Source organism: Miniopterus schreibersii (genome assembly GCF_964146895.1).
Source record: "Miniopterus schreibersii genome assembly, chromosome: 2".
NCBI classification, from domain to species: domain Eukaryota; kingdom Metazoa; phylum Chordata; class Mammalia; order Chiroptera; family Miniopteridae; genus Miniopterus; species Miniopterus schreibersii.
Genome location: NC_138102.1, coordinates 66258011 through 66282932, shown reverse-complemented (window position 1 = coordinate 66282932; position 24922 = coordinate 66258011). Strand labels below are relative to the sequence as shown.

The 24922-nt window shown below is 35.3% G+C and overlaps 1 long non-coding RNA gene across 1 annotated transcript; it reads right to left on the bottom strand.

Moving 5' to 3' along the window:
• Positions 1-3214: 3214 nt before the first annotated feature.
• Positions 3215-23656, bottom strand: LOC308553220. The gene is made up of 3 exons (XR_013998212.1): positions 23451-23656; positions 22420-22525; positions 3215-4407 (listed from the first exon to the last, which is right to left on the bottom strand). It is a non-coding gene; the product is annotated as an uncharacterized lncRNA (long non-coding RNA).
• Positions 23657-24922: the final 1266 nt, after the last annotated feature.

Below are 24922 nucleotides of genomic sequence, written 5' to 3'. Positions count from 1 at the left end.
GTCTTCTGTACAATGTATTTCATGTCTGTCATTGCAAAGAGAGTCAAGAAGTTGTTTTTCTTAAATTATAGCTTATTGTGCACATTTTTAGATGATTAATGTTCAGAATATTATGACAGAACTATATCTGGAACTAACACATTTCAATGTATAACATAATCCTATCCATTCTTGAAGTCACAGAACACTAAAAAAAAATCACATTGTTGACTTTTTTGTGTAGTGTTAAGAACAGTCAATTAGGAAAAAAATATTGGGACTCAGTAAAAAATATTTGAACAGTACATTTTTAAAAAATGTTTTTGTTGATTTCAGGGAAAGGAAGGGAGAGGGAGAGAGAGAGAGAAACATCAGTGATGAGAGAGAATCATTGATTGGCTGCTTCTTGCACTACTCCTACTGGGGATCGAGCCCTCAATCCCAGGCACGTGCCTTGACCCTGAAGGAGAATCAAGTCATGACCTCCTGGTTCATGGGTACGTTTTTGATCCATTTGTATTTCTGTTTTTGATCCTACTGTTCTTGAATGCCATGACCTTATTTTCTATGCACTACAGGCATTATATTTAATATATTATGACTTAATTTGAATGAATTTAATCATACAATTAGCTGCATATATTAATATGTTTGGCCTGCCCTTTTCCCCAAAATGATTCTCAGAGATTTACACATTTAAAGCAAATTAAATGTCCTTGAGGAAGGTTCAGTAACTGGGCTTTAGTAAATATTGTAAAAACAATAATTTCTTCATCAGTATGGGGAACCAGTTTCAAAAAGCCTGAAGAATATGAATTAAATGTTCTCTGGGAGAAATGAAAAAGGTTAAATTTATCATTTTAATTGATAGGTTTTCTGGGGGGAAAGAAGTAATGCAAAGAATACCAAATACAGTTTTAATTGTACACTCTCCCAAAACACTTTCTGGGGGGAAAATAATTTAATCATTTCGATGGTAAACAAGCTTTTTATGATACTATTGATATTATATTTATCTGAGTTTAAAAAACATTAAATGAAAGATGTTAGCACCTCTGTTCTTTTCAATGCAGTGCAACCTGCGAATTGTAAGTTTAACTCCGTCACGTTTGATCTAGATCTCATCACTGGATTAGGTTTGAAACTGTGTCTCATGAATTCAAGGAATAAAATTAACTTTAATCATAACTTAAAACATCAAGGTCGCCCGGCCAGGTGTGGCTCAGCGGTTGAGCATCGACCTAGGATCCAGGTGATCGGGGTTCAATTCCCTGTCAGGGCACATGCCCGGGTTGCGGGCTCGATCAATGACTCTCTCATCATTGATGTTTCTATCTCGCTCCCTCTCCTTTCCTCTCTCTGAAATCAATAAAGATATATTTTAAAAAAAACAAAAAACAAAACAAACAAACATCAAGGTCTTCTTAGGAATATGAATTTACAGTTTTTTTAAAAAACAACTCCTATCGTTCTTAACTTTTTGCTTTTCTTCACTTGTTGAGCAGTAATGTAAGGGGAAGTTCAAGGTAAACAGCACTGTCCTGGTTTGATTATAAAAAATAAAGAGTAGTAGTAAAGTATAACCCCAAGATGAGAATTGTTTTCTTAGGTTCTAACCTTGGTCTGATGGTGAAGCTCTGACATCATTCCCTTTGCTTAGAACAGAAATAAGAATGGTCTGCACCCCAAGACTAAATATCAAACTACAGATTACCTATAGACAATAGGACCCAAAGAACTGGTAAGTTGCACAGGCATTTTTGTTTAGAGTTTGTTTCTCTTGTGGCATAGTTTATCAATCTAGAGACCAAAAGGCCCATAAGGAGGCCCACAAACTGTTTTTAGCACAGAGAAAGAGCCTTAAGGGACGTTAATTTAAAAGCTTTGCTTTTGTTTCAACAAAAGGGAACTTGCGTAAGTGGTTACAAAGGGAACTTGTAATACCTGGAGGGGGAGTCTCGACCTCAGGATGAACTGGACAACCCAAGAAAATAGAATTCTTTTTATATGCTGTCTATATTTAACCAAATTGAGTTGTGGGATTCTTTTGTTAAGAGTGAAAGAACTAGAGGCTTGTTTTTTTCCAAAAGTAATTTTGTTTAGGTGAGTAAGAGAGATTTGAAAGAGTACACCCTTGATTCTAATACCAGACCAAAAATCTGAGAGCTAAAATTGGCTAGAAATTACTGAGGCAAAGGTTGGGCTGGATGGACTATGACTAAATACACAGATAAATACTCAGGATAAGAATCCCTGGTCTGTACTTGTGGAACTTCAATACATTTGCAATCCCCATTTTAATCCCATATTTTCTTTTCTTGTCCCACATTTTTCTATCTAGTTTTCTATATCTTTTATGATAGCTCAACATTTAAAAGAAATGGAATCCACTTATTTAAATAGCAAGTGGAGCATTTAAAGTTAATATTTTTCCAGTCATATTTTTTAATTTTAGATTTGTTTTCCAAATATAACCATGATTTACATTTTTAAAAAATATGTTTTTATTGATTTGAGAGAGAGAGGTATCAAGTCTGCAACCCAGGCATGTGCCCTGACTGGGAATAGAACCATGACCTCCTGGTTCATGGGTCAACCACACAGGCTGGGCATGATTTAAATATTAACTAGGCCATTAGTAACTGACTGGATAATCTTGGAAACTTTTAACCTCTCTGAATTTCTCATTTGTAAAATGGGGATAATCATACATTAAAATGTTGTTGAGAGGATTAAATGACACGATGCATGTAAATTGGTAAATAGCCAGCAATAAATAAATGATAATTATTATCATTAATTGTAATTTTGTCTAGTCTTTTTGGTTTCTGCATTTCTTTAATTCTGCAGCTTGCTAGAAATCCCAAGATATAATATCGGTTTTAGTGATATTTTGGGCATATTACCATGACATAGCCCATTTTCATAGTTATCTAGGAAAATTGGCTCCGCAGTTGTCCTTTGCTGTGGAGCCAGTTTATTTTATCTCAGTGCTGGAGAAGAGAGGAGCAAGGTCAATGATGTCTTCTCAACGCCCTCAAGATATTCAGCATAATGAGCAATTAATTTTCATTTTTGGGTATTTCATATTAAGTCTCCATTAGACATGAAAATAGCCTAAAACATAAACTTGAAATGTTAGCTAATAAAAAGTCTCAATAAATCAACATAGATGATCTCCTCTTATAAATTTATATTTATAATATTTATTTTAATTGAGATTAAAGTTGCTTTGATTATTGATATTATTTACATAGTTTTTACTGTTGTGAGAAATTATTATCTTTAAGATACTTAAATACAGTTCTATTGAACACATTTTAGCTGACTAACTTTTATGCATGGTTTTAAAAAGGCAAAATTAATCACATGTTCCATTCTCAGTACTGTGCATCCTTTGTTCACACAACCATTTTTAAAGTTTTGTTTTAGTACTACCATGTCCATTTAACTCAGGTGGTTAGCGCATGCTGCTAATGAAGCTGAGGGCATGGGTGACATCTGTTTTCAGGCCAATTAGTTTTACTCTGTCCACAGACCATAACCCTAACCTAAGGCAAATTGTACTAAAATTGAATACCCTCCATTACAAAGCAGCTAGCACAGAGAAAATGTGATTTTTTTCCAATTGGAAAAACAATTTGGTATCTGTCTGTACAAGTCAAATCACTATAGTCTTATATAAACACAGCGCATTATTATTTTTTTCAATTACCTTTACATGTATAAGTTCTTACATTTTTTCTAAGATTCTTTTGAAATAAATTAGTTTATTGATTTTTAAATCCTTTTATTTTTATTAACCCTTGAATGTATATCTGAATCACAGAGAGATAAATGGTGGATCTTATTATGGGTATTCTGTATGGATTAGAGTTGCAATCTTACAAAAATAGTTTCAACTTACATTTCATTCTCCATGGGTCCACAAATAAAATATTATTTAAACTTTTAGGTCAGTTTCTGTATTACCATTAAGTGTGATTGATGACTTCTCCTCATAGCAGTGGTGTGAGTTAGGTTTATGATTCTCATAGAGGTGTTGAGCTTTTGAACTGCGCATACACCTCTTACCATTAGTTAGCACCTAAAAGTGTGGCTGAACATATTAAAACAGCTTATAAATCATTACAATTAACAATGTTGAGACTGTCCTTCCAAAGCAACTGGCTTGACATGCCATCTGTTATTTTTTTCCTTTAAAAGCTTCTAGTTTGTTTTTCTAAGGCAGCCAATTAACATTGAAAATGATGTTTCTGCCAGGCTGGTGCAGCTCAGTGGTTGAGTGTAGACTCATGAACCTGGAGATCAGGGTTCCATTCCCCTCAGGGCACATGCCCAGGTTGCGGGCTCAATCCCCAGTAGGCAGGAGGCAGCCGATCAATGACTCTCATCCTTGATGCTTCTATCTCTCTCTCCGTCTTCTCTCTGAAATCAATAAAACCATATTTTAAAAAATAAGGTAAAATGATTTTCCTTTTAAGATGTGTGATGGGCTGATGAAGACAAGCTTTTGCTTTAATTATCAACAATTTCTGTGATGGGATATAATTTTTGCAGTGCTCACAGCCCTTCACAAATCAAAAGGAATCCAACTAAAACAGTAATTAATGTCAAATGACTGGTAACAAAAGGCCCTGTTTAATTACAAGGTTCTAATCTTTGATTAAACCTCATCACACATTCTTCTGATTGCAAACTGTTGTCTGAAAAAAGAATGTAATTGGTCACATAGTCTATTATCTCTCTAAAATGACACCTTCAAATTATCTAAAATGATTATGATTTGCTTAAAAGTTAAAAATTATTCTTGACTCATATTTTTCTATTGATTGTTTCACTCTTTTTTTCACTATAATTGAAAGCTTTTTTTTTTATTAAATAAAGTATTGGCTAAGAAATAGAAAGGGTCAAGTAAACTTACCTATGATTTATTAAAAATCTGTTAATAAGGATATTTTGGAACAGCTACATTTTTGAAGTTGAAACTAAAGAGAATAACCTTACTCTCCTAAAATAAATAGAAAAGCTGTGAGAAAATACAAATCATTATGGCATTTTTTTGCTAATATTTAGAAATATTTCAAAATCTACACGATCTAAAAACATTTCTACATTGTTATTTTTTATTTATTTATTTATTTTTTTGGAGAAGGTGGAAGGGGGGGGAAGGGAGAAACATGGATGTGAGAGAGACATATCTATTGGTTGCTTCCCTCATGCCCCCAGACTGAGACCAGAGATCTAACCCACAACCTAAGTACATGCCCTTGACTGGGAATCGAACCCAAGGTCCTCTGGTATGCAGGCTGATGCTCTAACTACTGAGCTACGCTGGCCAGGGCTGTACATTGTTTTTTATACTTCTCATCTTCTAAGGCATATTGTCTATTACTGCATATTAATATCACTGTTCAGTTTTCTTCTGTATATTTTTTCCATTGCACTTATTTTATTTTGTGATTGTAGTGTTATATTTACTTATAATTTTCCTAAGTTTGGACATATGGTATTATTTTAATTAGCTCATTAAAAAGTAGATATAATACTAAATGGGCACAAAGACAAAAGCTTGTTGGCCTATTCTGGAAGGTACTTATTGCCATGTTTTTTTATGCATTTCAATGACAAGAAACTAAGCCATATTCAATCCAATGACACAGTGCTCATTCAAAATTTAATATTATAGGTTTACAAATTCATTTTTAATACAGTGTTTTATTGTCATTGTTCAACTCACATTGTCATTGTGTTTATCTATATCCAATCTACTTTATGCCAATGTAATGTGCCATTTGAATCTATCTTGTGTCATTCTGTTTTTCAATTTTTCTATATGAATGAATAAATTAAGAAAATCTAGGGAGACAGAGAGCAAAGGCATTCATTCTGTGCCTAGTACTGCCTTTGTATGGCATTTAATGTATACCATTTCATTTAACCTACCAACCAAATCATTCACCATCTATACTTTAAATTAAAAAAAAAATCCTTTTATATATTTATCACATGGACTGTGTATGAAAATAGAAGAATATCTAAATCTTTTTTTCATTATATTAAAACATATGAAATGTAACTAAAGCTTTAATAGCAAGCTGTTGTGCTTATGACAGTTTGGTATCTCATAAATTATTATTAATCCTAGATATAATGACTAAAGAAGTAAAAATGCTTTCTTGAGTCTACATCTTAAAGTAGAATTAAGTCCTTGATTAATTATCACAGCACATCTTAAACTATAACATCAAGTCATTTGTATGTATTACTTATATGAGTGAAGCAGTTTGCTAAAATTTGTGGATCTGACACTTCAGTAAAATATGGAGTTAACTTCATATGGATAATTGGAATAATAAAGCAAGTTAAAAAATACATCATAAAGTGATCTCAAAATTAATCTTGTCAAGTATTTAACATATGATGTCAAAATTGATGACTTTCAACCTAAACAAAAGTATAAATATAAATTTTTATGGAATGTTGATGACTCTTTGAAAACTTAATGGGCTACTATAATTATTTTATACATAATAATGTAATAAATTCTCTAATTCTGGAGACAATTTCTGTGATAAGATGTAAAAAATAAAAATTCCACCAGATCTGTTAAACAGCAATGAAGACTTTATTAAAGACTGGTACAATAGGAGAAAAAAAATTAAACTTAAGTCCACTAAAACAAATGGCAGGAGAATGTTTAAAACCTGTGGTGAGCTAATGCAAAATTACTAGAGGACATTAGTGGGGAGATTTGGTCAATGTGGTTATCTGTATTTGCAAATCTTCATTTATGGAAGTTAGGCACTTACTTATACTCCCACAGAAACTGGGAGACAGGGTCCCTATCTTTCTGTATGATTGCATTTCAAAGAGATGACTCCCAAGTCCTTGAGGAAGATATTCCTCTGTTGTAGAAGATTACATCTCTAAAGAGCAGATAAAGAATTTACAATTGCAAGTTTTTTAAAGTAAATTCTCTAAGAAAAAAGGAGGTCAGGAGCCTAGAGTTAGGAAGAAGCCTGTCTCAACATTAGTCAAACTGAGGGGAATGTTAAGACCACCTTGGTCAGATGATGTTTCACCTTTTACTTAAAATGAACATTTTGATCTGGCTGGTGAGGCTCAGTGGCTGAGCATAGACCTATGAACCAGGAGGTCATGGTTCGATTCCCAGTCAGGGCACATGCCTGGGTTGTGGGCTTGATCTCCAGTAGGGCTGTGCAGGAGGCAGCCGATCAATGACTCTCTCTTATCACCGATGTTTCTACCTTTCTCTCCCTCTCTCTCTTCCCTCTCTCTGAAATCAATAAAAACATATAAAAAAAAGTTTTAAAAAAAAAGTTTTAAAAATAAATAAATAAAATAAAAGACAAAATATTGCCATTTGTGCCATGGATGGACCTTGAGAATATTATGCTAAGTGAAATAAATCAGTCAGAAAAAGCTAAGAACCACATGATTTCACTCATATGTGGGATATAAAACTGAAACTCATGGACACAAACAGCAGTGTGGTGGTTGCCAGAGGGAAGGGAGTGGGGAAGGTGGGGAGTGAAGGGGGTCTTATATGGTGACAGGAAAACATATGACTTTGGGTGGTGGGCACATAGAGCAATACACAGATCTTGTAACATAGAAACTCACACCTAAAACCTATATGTTCACATTAACCATTATCACCCCAATAAATTTAATAAAGTGTTATAAAATAAATTAATAAACAAATAAAATGAACATTTTGTGAAGCATGATACTAACAATAGTTTGTTAATTTTTCTACTTTTGACTCTGGATTGCAATGAGTTCTTCATTATTAATATATCTTAAATAGCAGGATTTTGGAAAATATGACACCAGCACTGAACTAGCTTATGTATTATACTGATTTGTCATAGACTCTTTTAATCTTCATAACACCCCCAAAAGTAGGCCTTTCTATAATGTCCAATTTATACTTGAGAAATGTTTAAGTCACTTGCCCCAGTTACTCAAACATACAGCATTTGCATGAGCCTAGATACAAACCCAGGTCATAGGAAAGAAATATAATTCTGGGCTTCATTGTAAAAGCATCATTCAAATGATGGACTTTGCATAAACTATGAATAAAATTGAGGCTTTGTTTTTTATTTTTGTTGTGGAAAACAGAAAGCATAGAAGAGACCTAAATTTGTGTGTAAAGTTTTCCTTTGTACTAATTTCACACATTGCTTTAGGCCATGGCATAGACCTTATCTTTAAAGATGATAATAGGTAATGATGAAGATAAAGATGATGATGATGAAAGCTGAATTTATTATTATACATCCTGGGATAGGTGATTTAACATTGAAATATCATCATAAGCTATTTTTCCCAATGGTGTTGACTTGATATATTTCATTAGATTAATGCCATTTACTTTTATTTTAAATCATAATAGTACTAATAAGAATATTTATTTGGCATTTATTACTTCTGAAGATTTGGATCAAGCCTTTTACATCTTTTAGTTCAGCAACTACATAAAGAACACACAGACAGAATAAGAAAATAGCAAGTAAATGGTGGAAGCAGAATTTGAACTGAGGAAACACAGTAACACAGCAAGTAACACAGCAAGTAAATGGTGGAAGCAGGATTTGAACTGAGGAAATCTGACTTTATAACTTCACTCTGAAATGCAAAGTTCAGCTGCCTTGTCAAGTATTCACAGTTTTACATTATTACATAATGAAGAAAAATAAAATAGATTCAAAAGATCATGAACCCTTTGGTTCATGATACTAAAGGAATCATACTTCCTCAATACAGTCAGTCCTAACTCTGCCACCTATATATAATATATAATAGCTCTGTGACCCTGGGAAAATTATTTGATCTCTATGATACTTAATTTTTTCTTTGAAACACTAGAATGATAATTTCTGACATACATATTTTAGAAGGATGTTTATTGCATAATTGAAATAAAAGAAATATAAAGTGTTCTATAAATTGCAAGATAGCATACTAGTTCAATATGTTAGGTATATTTAAGAAAAGACCACTAGATCCAGAAAATTGCAACTGAACCCCAAATTTTCTATTGGAGAAGACATGCTTTATTTTGGCTATAAAAACTAAATAAGTGCACTTAAATATATATTTAAGTTAAATTAAACAACCTGTTTTTGAACCCTTTAAAGTTTTCCTATATTTATATTATATTTTTTAACTTAATACATTTATTATTTAACTTAATAAATGTATTGGTATATAAGCAGAACATTTTATTTAGACTGTGTTTTCCTACTTTATCAAGATATTCAATCTTACACAGACTAACTTTTTAATAAACAAAGAACAAGATTTCTAAAAATCAAGCATATAATTGATTTTTAGAAATGTATCTCTTTATGTATAAAAATTTAAATTGGTAATAATCAAATTATAAGTTATCATTTGTTAGTTTGGTAAAAAAGAAAAATATTTGATAATATCCCTAATGGAACCACATGCAGAAGTAAACAGTGAATACACTGTGGTGAGGTTCTAATTTGGTCATACTTTATTTTTATAAATTGTATTTTGATGGTTTCAAACATAAAATACAATTGCAAGAATAGTGCAAAAATTACCATGTAGCCTTCATTCAGCAAGCCCAGGTTTCTCAGTAAAGTCCTTTGTCATAACAGATTCAATTCAGAATCACCATTGCAGCGAGTACTTTGTTGAAGTCCTTTAATTTGGAAGAGTCCTTTAGTTTCTCCTTGACTTCCTTCAATTTAGCATGCTTGAACATAAGTCAATCATTTTCCAGAATGCCCTTTTATCAGTTTCTTATTGCTGCTATAACAAATTACCACAAACTAAGTGGTTCAAAGCAACACAAATTTACTGTTTTACAATTCTGGAGGTCGGAACCAAATGGGTTTCACTGAGCGAAAATCAAGGTGCCAACCAGACAGCAGTTATTCATAGAGGCTCTGTGAGGGAATCTGTTCCCTTTTCTTTTTGAGCTGGGTGGCCCTGCGCAAGGCACTGGCACAGGCTGACTTTGCACCTCCAGGGAGGCCTCAAAGACAGTGCACCTGGTGGTCAGACTCAACCACGCTGGATTACAACCCTACCACATCCACAAGTGACACACTCAAGGGGGGCACTTGGTGAACACCAAAGGTCCACTGAAGTAAATCCTGCTCCATAGGGGTGTCTCCAGCACAGCAGCTCTCTTGCTGTAGTCCACACAGCTGATTGGTCTGGGGGTAAATTCCTCCCAGTGACGCCAACAGCAACCAAGGCTCAACTACAACAGGACAGTGCACACAGCCTACACAAGGGAGCACCTAGAAGGCCCAGCTCAGTGCCTGGGGAGGCTGAGCCACTGGACCTTACAGAACACCTACTACACAAAGCCACTTACAAATTCCAGGAGACATAGCAGCTCTACCTAATACATAGAAACAAACACCGGAAGCAGCCAAAATGCGGAGGCAAAGAAACATGTCACAAAGGAAAGAACAGAAAAAAATCTCTAGGGAAGGAACTAAATGAAATAGATCCAAGCAAGCTACTAGATACAGAGTTCAGAATAATGCTTATAAGGATGCTCAAGGATATTAGTAAGAGTATGATGAAAATAATTGAGAAAACTGATGCTACGTGAACTGAAATGAAGAATAATTTACAGGGAATCAACAGTAGAATAGAGGACACTGAGAATCAAATCAGCAATTTGGAATATGAAGAAACAAAAACCACCCAACCAGAAGAGCAAAAAGAAAAAAGAATCCACAAATATGAAGATAGCATAAGGAGCCTCTGGGACAACTTCAAGAGGCCCAACATTAGTATTATTGGGATGCCAGAAGGAGAGGAAAGACAGCAAGAAATTGAAAATCTATTTGAAAAAATAATTACAGAAAACTTCCCTTACCTGGGGAAAGAAATAGACTTACAAGTCCAGGAAGCACAGAGGGTCCCAAACAAGAGAAACCCAAAGAAGCTCACAGCAAGACATATCATAATTAAAATGCCAAAGGTTAAAGACAAAGAATCTTAAAAGCAGCAAGAGAAAAGCAATTAGTTAACCTACAAGGGAGCATCCATATGACTGTCAGCTGATTTCTCAACAGAAACTTTGCAGGCCAGAAGGGAATGGCAAGAAATATTCAAAGTGATGAAAAACATGGAACTACAATAAAAATTACCCAGCAAAGCTGTCATTTAGAATTGAAGGTCAGATAAAGAGCTTCTTAGACAAAGAAAAACTAAAGGAGTTCATCACCACCAAACCAGCACTACAGAAAATGTTGAAGGGTCTTCTTTAACAAGAAGCTAATGAACAAAAGAATCTGATGAACTAAAAAGATCCAGAGACATTGACGCATGTTACAGATGATCATATTTCAGAGGGAAGAGAGAAATGGGGTGGAGGGTGGGAAGAAATTAACCAAAGAAGTTATATGCATATATGCATAACCCATGGACACAGACAATGATGGAGTGAAGGCCTGGGGAGGGGGTGGAAGCGAGGTGGAGGGGGTTAGTTGGGGGGGAAATGGGGCACCTGTAAAATGGGGAAAAATGTAAAAAAAAATAAATTAATAAAAATAAAACACCAGAACCAATCAACATACCTATTAAAAGTGAATTAGTTATATACATGATTATATGTCTACACTATGCAATCCTACATATTTATTCAAAAGCATAATGTTCAGGTATAGAAAGATGTGCTTAATTTATCAATACTGGGAGAAAAATAAATTACATAAGTGTGATTAGTACTCTATTCACATACATTCATGTCTTATCTATAATTTTATAGCTTACCAATGTGATAAGAGTATTGCTCCATCTATGATTGAACCATATATTACTATTATTTTATACTAAATGTTATTTCATAACAAACACACAAATTTTATTCAAATTACATTTAATAATAATGTAAATAATTAAAACCTGTCTTATTAAAAAAGTCTTAGAAATTTAATTATTTAGCAGTTTTCCCTTATTAGATTTACCACATAAGAATTTTAGTGACATCTAAAAATATTATTATATCTTCAAGTATTTTATTTAATATGAGACTTCTAATAGAAAATTCTCTTTACAAATTCAGAAAAACAGTATCCACTAATGTTTTTGGAATATGTATGGTTATTATTAACTAATTTAACTGATAATTTTTGGTAACATGTTTAATTAGCAGATAGTCAAATTACAGGCTGAAGCTAAATGTCTAAATGTATATGTATCAAATAACTATCTAAATGACGTGCAGAACTTATTTTTTGCATCAACTTGTAGATATTCAGCAGAGAAATCCCCATGTAGAAATTCCCTCAATATATTCACCAAGCATGTCAGTTTCCCTACAAAATCATGCAATAAGCAGCAGAATATTGGTGCTAATTGGTATATGTTTTTCTTCTAGAAGTGAAAATTCTAACCTTTTACTTGACAGATGTTTGGGTAAAATGCCATGTAACATTTTGAGAGCTTATCTGTGCTCTTTACAGTTGTGTTTATGCTGCACACATTCAGGAGCAAACAAATGAAAAAGTAAACAAAGCAAAAATGTGACCTAGTTAGCTATTTACAGATAAACATATAAATCAAAAGCAAGTTAATTTCAACCATGTAAAATATTTAATAGATTAATAAAATGAAATATCAAAGTAGTACATTTCTAAACACTTGGAACATTTGGGAGGAAATAAAATGGCATTGTAAGGTGGTCAAGAGGTAGTAAGTATAAATAAATACAATTACTGCATTTTAAGACAAATTTATAGTTCTTAAATGCTCACTATATCTATTTTTGTCATAATTTAGCTACAAATGGACTGATACTATAAATAGTGACAACTATTTTTTAGAGTTAACAAAATCCATCTCATATATCATCTGGTCCCTACAAACTTTGAAGGAAAGATCATTAGATATTTTATTAGCATTTTTGAGGTGATAAAATTTAGTCATTGGAAAGTTGACTAACTTTCTTACTGGAGCAGATGAAACCAAGGTCTTCCAATAACATTTTCAACATCATTAATAACCACATCCTATCCTGAACAGCTCACTGCTGCCCCACAACAAGACCGTCAGAAACTTTTAGGCACAATCAAGACTGTCAGTGATCCCATGTATTTTATTATATACTATGATTATAGTTAAGAATGCTTTGTTGAATAAATGTACTTATCAATGCTTTTGAAGAAAATACTTACTAAATTCATATAAACCAATTAGGTTTGTTTACTTCATAGATATTTTAAACCCATCAGGATGAATAATATGTGTATTCAACTGGACAGAAATGTAGACAACTGTGTTTCAAGGAATTAAACTACACTTTTATATGAAAAACAGTATTTTATTAATATGACACTTATCTAATTGATTCTTTAAAGAAATTTATCAGACATTGGACTTTACATATTCAATGATATTGAAACATAAATTTAGTATGCCTTATATAAAGAGATAAGTAATATAAATAAAAGTGAGAAGTATTGATAAATCTTTTTCGTTTGAGATGTCATGTTATGGCATACTAAGTCAATGGATTCTTATTTTATTTACCTATATGTTATTTCCTCTCTTTAGCATTGACTCATTTCCCAACAATATGATAAAATAAAAAAAGAAAAAAAGAATGTTAGTCGTGGATCTACACCAAGGATGCTGCTATTCTATTTGAGGGATAAAGTATTTATAATGAATGTAACAATGGAAAACAAGAGAAAACAGTTATAAGCAACCAATTGTTTCTTGTGGAACTGTAGAGTTTTAGAAAACCGAGTGATCACTCTCTCTAAAAAAAAAAAAAAGACTTGTCTAGGAGAATTAGCATAAAAGCAAACATGAAGAGTAATATTGCTTATATGAGAAATAGTGAAGTGGTTGAAATTAAGGTATTGATGAGCAAAAATGGTGTTCTTAGGTTATTTATATATTTTCTTTAACATAAATTATTATGTGCTCATAATCTTTAATTTATAAAATTAAAGATTTTAAGAAGTCATCCACCACCCTATCACCCAGTGATAAATGCTTATGGTAAATCCTTATAAATGCTTGATGCTTATCTCCCCACTTAATTTGTATGTATAAATGTGTATACACACATTTTTTTTAAAGTTCTAGGTATTGTATACTCTTATTAAATGCTGTTTAATGTATATTTTCAAGCATTGTTCCATTTTATTAGTTTTTCTTACATTAACATTTGAATGGAATGCTAACATATAGCTAGCTATTCTGCAACGTATTTATCCAGCCCCTCTGTGGTAGGCAGAATTGTCCCTGCAAAAGTGCCGGTAACCTAATCCATGAAATCTGCAAATATGTTACAGTTCATTGAATAAGGCACTTCTCGGGTGTAAATAAAGTTACAGAATTTAATTTAGGGAGATTGTTTGAGTTGTCTGATTGGAGCCAGTCTAATAACATGAACCCTTACAAGCAGAGACTTTTCTCCAGCTGGAGGCAAAAGAGATGCAGCAGAAGTCAGAGTGATTCAAGTTTGAGAAGTCTGCTTGGCAAGTTTTAAAAAGGGGAAGGGCACGTGACAGGTCTCCACTTCAGTTTGAAGATGAAGAGGACAGCCTGACAAGGAATGTAAAAAGCTTTAAGGAGCTGAGAAAATCTTCTGGTTGACAATGAGCACGGAAATGGGACCTCATTTCTACAGTCACACAAAACTGAACTTGGTCATCAATCCTGGATCATGGACAAAAGATGTTTTTGGCCTGCCTTGCTCACCATTATAATTCTAAAACCTAAAATGTACATTTCATGTGCTGAATGAATGACTGACTAAATGAATGGATTATATTTCTACTTTTGTAAATTGTTTTTAAATATCACTTGTAAAGTTGTGTGTGTGTGTTTTTCTCTCTCGAGATGATTCTAATTTTCTCGACTTGTAGTAGCTACAAGTTCTGTATTAAATATATAATATTGTTTCGATGAGCAATTTACAAGAGAAATCTATTTGATAGGTGAAAGGAAATGCACCAAAGTGAGTTACTAAAAAAAAAATTCAATTTAGGAAAACATTACATTGTTTAGCTAATCTTATAGAAAAAGAAGCAAAATAGGAAGAAAAAACAGACAGAACTGTGGAAATTGCCCACTTATTCTGGTACAGGAGGTGATAAAACAAAGAATGCAGAAGGACTTTGAGTAGATGGGGTCAAGATTTTATTAAAGACTGAAGCAACACTCCTTGTGCTCAATAATAAAGTCACGGAAGAGAGAAATGTATACTATTTATAAAAAGCTTAAATGGAATCCAAATGCTAAAGAGCATCTGGGTACTGTAGAAGTGTGGTTTCTTCCATGGTTTGCCTACAAGTCAAGCTGTCTTGCTCTTGTTTTCATCACTTTGCTCCCTGAAAATGGTAGATGCCCACTCTTGTTGACCCGTGGGTTTGGGACTTGGGCAGATGTAGCAGGTTGCTGCTTATCTTGCTCCTTCTGCCCACAGGGTGCAGCCCACCGAAAGCAGCCCTGGGGAGCATAATTGGGATTTAACACAACAATATTTTTTTCATGATCCTTGAAATTCAAAAATCAAGGAACTATTTCTGTGTTTGTTTTTATATTTTGCCTGGTAGTCAATGAGCCATTTTACTTAACAAAGCTGGCCTCTTTTCCACCTTCAAAAATTTTTTTCCTATATTTTTATGGTTATAGATTTTCCTCATTTTTCCCATTTATTTTGCCCTCTCTTTTATAATTCCTGTTTATTATTTATTATTGTGTTCTCTTAATAGATATTCTGAACTAGTCATTGTGTTTATTTTTCTTTGATTTTATTTATCTCTTCAACGGCCCCTTTTCTCAGAGTTATAGAAAAAGAGCTGAACTGTTTCCATGCTTTTCACTGTTTTCTGCAACATTCTTTCTGCTATTGACTGCACCTACCATTTTACATTTCATGGTCATGACTTTTAAAATTTTATGTTATTTCCTGTTCATGGTCACCTTGTCAAGTTTCTTGGATTCACTACCTCCAAAAATATTTTTGAGCATATGAACTGAGATTTTAGAAAGACTTTCTTCTGTTTCTTCATTAATTCCACTTCACAAGAGAATATATGCTTCGATTCCTCATTGTGGTCCTGAACCTCTCTTCTGCAGTACCTATGCTTCAGAATGATCCATTTACCCTGTTCATCTTCACAGAGGGGGATCATTGAATGTAGAGGCATTTCCCTGAGAGATTGTGCAGATTTTGATCAGATTCAGACTAAAGTAAAGGCTCTGTCACTTGGTACAGTTTCCAAAACAACTGATAAAACAAAATATGCAACAACTCTCTCCCTATAATCCCATTCTTTTGACTTCTTCTAGCTAGGGTACATGATATTTATATATTTCCAGGTCTCTTACTTTTACTATATATAGAGGTAAGTTTTTATTGATTTCAGAGAGAGGAAGGGAGAGATAGAAACATCAATGATGAAAGAGTCATTGATCGGCTGCCTCCTGCACTCCCCCTGCTGGGAATGGAGCCCGAAACCCAGGCATGTGTCCTGACCAGGAATCCAACTATGATCCCCTGGATCATAGGTTGATGCTAAACCACTGAGCCACACCAGCTGGGCAGGTCTCTTACTTTTATTTACAGGAAGGGGCTCCGGGGAGTTAAGACTTGAAAAGTTTCCTTCAATCTATTTACATCTCAAGTATAAAGCACTGTTAGTTATTCAAATATGTCATTATTGCGATCTGCACATGATCTAAATTTATTTTTCTAGTATTATTGTTAATATAGCAAGGTTTGAGGCCAGGGAGGAATAAGTGATATCTCTATACATATCACCAATTCACTTTGAAACTAGGGCAAGATTTTAGACTGATTAATTATAAACATTTTTTATTTTATTTTAAGGTTTGCATGCATTTAAAACCAAGTACTTTGGCTTCCTTTCTTAATAGTTTTTATTCTTCACCTAAACTTCTTGGAGTGATATGCTATGCTGTCCAAAATGCTCAAAATTCTTCTAACCTGGACTTCATGAAGGACAGGAATACTATGAGTTGTTTCTTCTTTATATGTTCCCTTAAAAATGATGTAATCTTTTAAATTTATATTCTTATAAGCAAATATATTAGAAATATGCTTCAAAACATTCAGCAGATTGTTGGAAGTGTCTATGACTCAAGAGTCTAGTTACCACTTTTAGAATATTGTTTAATTTATACTTCTTGAAATGACTGAGCCATAAAATAAACTTTTAAGCCCTCACCATTTTTATGCCCTTCTCTGACTGCTCTTGCCTGTTCACATCAGCAGTGCCCTTTACCTCTAACTAGACAGAATTATATGTCCATCTTTCACCAGTCAGAGGGAGAAAGATCTCTATATCTCAATGGGCTTATTGCTGCTAAACCTGAATTGTAAAGTGAAAAGGCTGCTCCTTCAGCAATCTTTTACTTTGCTGCTGGCTATGAGATTCATTTTTATCACAATAATTATAATCAATTAAGCTTCCTACTGCAAATCAAGCTTCTGATTAAAGCACAGGAAGCTTTTTCTTTTAAAACAATGTATTTTTCAATTATTAAAATATATCTCATATAGTGCAGTGCATCACACAAATTCATCTCACTTTTCTTAACATTTAATATTAGAGCAAAGCCAATTTTAGATAATTTTCCAAAACAGAGTTACTTTAATGTTTGTACACAATGGGTATGTTAATCAAGTATGTACAATTCCTACAAATGTTTATGAAAATATTTATACAAATGGAATTTGTAGATTACCATCAATTTTATTAGAAAGGGGTTCTGTAGCATTCAGCAGATTCTTAAAAAGATCCTTGTCACAAGAGTTTAATTACTTCAGTCCCTTATTGATATACCTTCAGAATATTGTTAATTTATATTTGTATAAACGGGTGAACAGTGCAATAGATGTTAAATTATTTTCTATGCTTTTCTCTGATTCCTATGCCCCAAACAAATCATTTAGAAGGGAAAAAATAGATCATCCCAACTCATCTAATTATTATAGCCAATATGTTTCAGAATTTAATCTGTGATTTTCTTAGATGAGTTGGCCAATATTTAAATAAGTACTCAAGCTTCTAAATTATTTTTGTTTAATATTACATTTATGGTTATCACATATTAAACATACTGTAATAACTGATTTTGGTGAAAAATAAAGATATTAATTTACTACTAGAGATGTATTTCCTCAAAGCTCTTTAATTTTTAATTAAAATGTTATAAATCATATATTCCTACTTTAGAATTGGCAATTTGTAAATGACTATGGCTTTTTCCCCCCTGTAAATTCTGTTCTCATCTTTTCTGGAAACAGGTGACACTGACTCAGAAAGCTGTGGGCACTCTCTAAGAATCTGAAGTTAGAAATTAGTTTTCTGTAGCTCCACAGATCATTCTGGCCATGGTAATTTTAAAGATGATTCATTCCAGTGATTCCTTTTACTTAACATTTTACTTGATTTCAAAAACATCACTTGAGTAAAAACAGAAAAGATTTTATTGTATGTGTACTTGTTTAGGTATGTATAGGAGGGAGAAACTAAACAAAGTTGTGTTACCTAAAACAAAAGTGAGCTATTTCCAGGGTGATAGACAATAGCTGTTTAACAGTGCTTGGTTTTCAGTTGAACTGCTCTGAATTTTTAAAGATAAGAGGAAATAATATGCCTAGCTGACTGAAAAGAGGGATTTACATAAGTAGAACATAATTATCCAACTAAGACCTTGTTGCTGAGGCTTGGGAGGGTTAATGATTATGATGATAATTAAAATGCAGAGAATTTGCTTTTTGAATAGCTCAGTGTGCTTTCTTTATATTTTTTTTCATTGATCTCTGTGCAATAGCTACATAACAGGAAGTTTAAATGCCTAAGAATAATGGAAAGAAATGTGTGATCTGTTATAACCATAAATGATTATAAGGGTTTTGCCTCACCTGAAAGGCAGGACCTCCAGTGACATAGCTTTTTGAAATACCATTTCAGGTCAACATTGCAAAACTGACTCTGAGGAAAGAGTGCCACCTACTGAATCAGATTTCCTGGGTTCTCTCTAAGGGCTAGTCTCTTGGTTTTAGACTTGTCCTAACATGCTTAGGATAAGAAATTATGGGATTGCTGCACCATGCATGAAATACTTATTATTTTTGTTACCAGCTTCAGCCACTTTATTTTAATGATCCAGCGGTCACATTTATAAATTAATTATTTCATTCACAAACTTTTCATTGTTTTAAAAAGTAATATACAAGTTAAACAAACTTAATTGTCTTATGAAGGAAATTTCTAAAACAAACGCCTGAATGTCTCTGTTTATTATCAAAGTGACCACAAGGAGGAGCTAGCATGTAACTTCTTATGGGGCAGGAGAGTTGAGGTTTCATAATTAATTGAACCCTTTTATTTCTAAGTCAGAAGAAGAGGTAAATATGCCACTAGGAATTTATAAAGCTTAAGGTAAGTTTCTCATTTTGCACAGTAATCCAACTCCTCTTTAACAAATGCTAATACATTTATGATAAGATATAATGTAACATTCATTTTTTTGCTTTGACAATTTCTGTTTTCATATGGTCTCTCTCTCAAGTACTTTGCATACAAGTAAACAATTTATTTAAGCCACACCAAATAGCCTTCCATTGTAAAAACTGAAATACACAAATCTGAAATTAACTTTTAAATGTCTCAATACATTAAAATGTCTTGAAATATGTCACTGTTCCACTTAGAAATTTATTTCATTTATTGTGTGTTTCAGATTAATAGAACTTGCCAGTTTTTGTAAGGTTAATCCTGTTATTATATTGTAACACAACATACATAAATATAGAAAAAAATAAAATGCATTATTTCTTGACAACTATTTTTCTAATAACAAAATTTAATAATTTTAATAATATTCAATTAAAATAGTAATTATTTTGGAGATATTTTACACTTTTTAAATTCTGTTGTTATGTAGAAGTCCTCAAAAACCTTTAAATTTATAAACATTTCCTGTGGAGCTTAAAAATGATAGTTAATTTGTGTTGCTTTATTAGAATTCATATTTCTCATAAAGGATAAAAATATGTTTTAGTAATTGTCCAATTAGTAGTGTGAATTTGTCACTTGTTAAAAATGACAGTTTTGATTTAAAGTCACCAAGTAGCCAGTAGCTGTGTGTTAGAGGTGAGCCATTAATATCTGTAAAAGACAATGAAAATGAGGAGAACTAGCTGTGAATGAAACACTATCGTTCACTTGAGGATTTAAATATGATATGGAAACTTTTGGTACTTGTTATATTTAAAACAGTTTAGTTATTAAATTTATCTCTAAAAACCCTCTGTTAACAAATAAATATGAAACCTGGTAGTAAAATAATGGTAAAAATGATGAAGAAGAAAAGAGGGAAGAATTTCCATTCATATAAACAGTGGCTGTGCTGAAAATAGCATCAAAAATCTCTTAAGAACTGCATTTTATTGAACAAGGATATGGCAAGCAGGACAAGCTTTACAAGAATATCACAACTGCTGCCATTATAGCTCTGCGCATAAACTCTCTGAACTATGACTTTGACTGGTAAATATAAATTTTAAATAATCTCTCAGAGGCTAAATTAAATAACTTCAATAACATAAAATTTCATTTAAAAGCATCTTGAAGACTATTCCTTAATAATATTAATTCAATTATTGATTTAATGTAGCAATATTAATCAGTCTTTATCAGTCTATAAAAATAGATGTTAATACTTCTGTTTGAAACTATTTCAATATATTGATTTATTTTAAAACTCACTCAGCACTAATATTTTATTAATTAAACATTTTAGGTATATATAAGTTTTTCCAAGTAAGTTTTCTCATTGAGTGTGCATACTTATGTATTTTTATTAAATTACACAAGATGTTTGGTTATTCAATATATGTGTAAATAAAAAGGAATAATATAATTTTGGTTTAAAGTTAAGACTATCATTTATCATTGTAAACCGTGATTATGAATCATTCTTTTCTGGAGAAATGGGAGATTGCAGGTATCGTTAGCTATGAAAAACACTACATTCTTTGATATTCCTTAACTAGGTCTCATATGTTCATAGCCTGCCCACTATAGTACAAAAACCAATCGGATTTTTGAACTGTTTGTCCATATTTACACCATCTCTGTTTTGAAGGGAAAAAAAATGAGCTCAATATGTTACGTATAGTCTAAAAGAAATACCTCAATAACTATATTGTAAACAGAAAAAATATATTTGGTGAAAAGAGACAGAATTTATGAGATGGTTAAAACTTAGGAGTGATTATAGTTTAAAAAATTGTGTCTGGTTAAAGGGAAGCCAAACAATTAGAAGTATTAATTAATTTCATTTCCTTTAAAAATAAGGATAAGACAAAGTGAAAAAATGAATCATTTTGGGTACATGTTAGTCTTTAACAACAGAACTTGATACTACAAATTATATAAAATAGAAGTAAGTTATGTGATGTAGTTCTATTTTGCTCCCTTTGGCAGGAGCCCTGTGGTATGCACCTAAGCATGGTAGTTCTTTTTCTGTACACTAGAGGGAGGTGTGACATAATTACTCCAGAAGGGTGTGGGCAGATTCATGTCTAGGAGAATATATTTCCTATCACTCCTCTCAGACACCTTGTTTCTCCCCTTATTTGCATAATTCAGGCTAATCAATAAACCATACTACCCTTTCCTTGGAATTTTTTCATTCTCTTGCTTTTGCCTTCTCATAAACCTCAAGTAAGCGTATTTTATGACTTTCCTTGAATTAGTATGCAATGCAAAAAAAGGCATAGATTTATCATATTGAAAAAGTAATGATTAATAAATGAGAGTGTAATCACTACTCTTTAAGTTAGCCGCTGCTTTTAAAGCCTCAAAGCCTCACCTTTCAAGGTATACCTGTTAGGACAGAGGTACCAGCCCCAAAGAGATGTGATCAGGTTTCACAAGGCGGCATGGTTAAGCATTGGCTGAGCACAAAACAATCCAGATTTCTACAAAGCTCTACCTCCCTTGCTTAGCAAAGGTACAGGCATGACAAACCACTGATTGGAGAAAATACAAAGCCACTTTAGGATGTGAAGGTCTGACTTAAAAGCTCTTCCTTAAAATTTTCAGCTGTTAAAGATAGACTCTTAAGAGGATGATGAATTTTGGAACCAGATCTGACTGCAAATTCAGACTATAGGTTATAGCATTGAATCCACTGGGAAATAAAAAACTTTTTTTTTTTTTTTAACCTGAATGTTTAAGCAATTACCCCAACAATAATCATCAAAAGTTTCTTGTAACTGGTCTGGATTTGATTTTCTCTGAATCCTGAATGATTCATGTTACAGACTTGTACGTTAGTCATTCACAATTTATAAATGGCAGCTTAACTTTAGTATTTATGAATGTTGATCAATACTCTAGCAATCAAAACACTCACCTTTTCTATTTCAATATTTCAATTTCTTTGTTCTTCTTAACTCTTTCCAAGGCCTGCTGGATCCCGGGCAAGCCAGTCCTCACTTGTGGATGCTTGTGATCCTAGTCTGGGAAGAAAGGATCTCTGAGCTTTGGCACTGGAGTTGGAGAAGTACATCAATCAGGAGCCTCTTTCCCTCTCTCCCTCTCTCTTCCCCGCCTCCCCTCAACCCCCTGTGCGTGCGTGTGTGTGTGTGTGTGTGTGTGTGTGTGTGGTTGGGGGGGTGTTAGTTACAAAACAGGAATCTCAACAGATCCCTCCCTGATCTGCCTTCATGCTTATGGGTCAGCTTCTGTGCGTAGGAGCTTAGGCAAATGCGGTTGTCAGCACTTAAATTTGGCCTACGGAGATGAGAGTCAAATCGCCCTACGGAACTCCAATAGCAGGGCTGAGTCGCACCGCGCGCCCCCGCCTCCGCTGCGGGCGGGCGCCGTCCCTCTCCCGCCGGGCGGCTGGCCGAGGCTGCGGCGGGCAGCGCCCCGGGTGGCGCCGAGCGGGTCCGAGAGTCAGCGCGCGCGGAGCGTGAGGGCTGGACAGCGGGCCTTCTCCTCGCGGGAGAGGCGCGTTTCCTCGCGGGAGACCCGGCCCCCCTTTCCCTGGGCTTCTCCTCTTCCTCTGAGACACTTTCATAATCAAGTGACTTTCCCTGCATGGGTGCCTGGGACGGCTGGCGTCCCTCTGAGGACGCAGAAAGTTACGTACTGATCGCTGTTGCTCGCGGCGCCTTGGCACCGGCGCGGGCAGAAGCGGGCGCGCGAGCGCCCTCGCGCTCACACACTCCCTGAAACACACGCCATGCCCCCCGGACACACACACGCCCACGCACGCACACCGCTGCACCTCCTTCAGCCGGGTCCACGCGCAGCCGGCGGTCCGCGCCTCCCTTGGCATGGGTGTGTCTGCGGCGCTGGTGTGTATCTGTGTGTGTGCGTGTGTGTGTGTGCGGGGGGGGGGGGTATGTGTACAGAAACCCGCCGGGAGACCGCAGCTACCTTATTCTGCAAGCAGGCTGCGATTTCGGTTCCTGTGTGCATCGGACAAAAACATTAAATCCCTGTCAAACTTTTGTTCTCTTTCCATCCTCCCTTTTCCAGAGGAAGGCGGTGAAGGACCTTCCCCGGGAGCCTAATACGCGGGAGACCCGGCGGCGAGGCCCGGGGAACGGCCGCGACCCGGAGCGCAGGGCCCCGCCGGCCCCGCCGGCCTCCCATCCGACTGATCTAATCAATGACTGCGAGGCGCTGGGGCTCCCGGCTCCGCCCCCGCCAGTCTCCTCTCTGCCTGTCATTGGGCGCCGGCCGAGGAGGCAGGGCCTTGCTCCTCGCGCCGATTGGCTGGCAGGGAATCAGTATCGGTGTTTAAGCGGCGGCGTGAGGTGAATAGAGTCAGTCAGCTAGAGGCGCTGGGGAAAGAGCTGGGACTGCGAGCCCGGCGGCTGCGGCAACCGCGGAGGGCGGCTGGGGAGACGTTACTCCAACTGTTGAATTTTCGTCTTTCTTTTCCTTCAATGCTTTGCTTGCGGAGATGGATTTACTTGCTTTGAAATCCGCACGTCTTTCGCAGGCTGTGAGCTGATCCTGACAGACACCAGATTGAAAGAGACCACCCGTGACAGAAAAGGAGGAAAAAAAAAAAACACAACCAAAAAAAAAAAAAACCCTCCACAACGGACTGCACAATTAACTATGCACACCGGGGCTGGACTTTGTGACTAGAGAACACTGGGAGGAAAATCCTGAACTATGATGCGGGGCTAAGCTGTGCACACTCCCTGGAATCCTGATTTCCCCCAAGACTCTGAAAGATTCGGGGGTTCCTCACGCCTAAGCAAAGGAAACGTGGTTGTTTTTTGTTTTGTTTTTTTTTTTTTGGTGTTTTTTTATTTTTTTTATTTTAATAAACAAATAAGTACACCTAGCAAAACAGACGCCTTGTTTTTCCCAAGCCTTGGACTCCGGCAGACAGAGGTAGAGTAAAAGTGCTGCTGGGTTCAGCTTCGCCTTCCTCCTTCCCTCCCTCCCTGCCTCTCGCTTTTTCCTTTTTTCCCCGAAACGTAAACCTGGCTTTCTTTTCTGTGGAGTGAGTCAGAGAAAGCGTTAGGAGGAAGCCGCAACTAATGCCTGTGAAGGGAGGACCGTGAGGCGAGAGGGAAGACGATTCGTTCCGCTGCCTCTGACTCATCCGGCAGATCGAACACCTGCATTTCTGGATGTGTCATTCCCGTCTGCCCAGGCGCCTCGAGACCCCGAAATAAGGTGCAGACAGACCTGAGCCCGGTCCCCCCTCGGAGGCAGGGAGGCAGCTCCCCGGGGGGCGCCCCCGGCTGCACCCGCGCGGCCGCAGCTCCTCGCCCCCTGCCCGCCCTGAGCCGCCCGGAGACCGCGAGCGAGACTGCAGAACGCATCGCGCCAAACCCTGATGTGTCTCTTCCATCCGGCCCACTCCTACTATTAAAAAAAAAAAA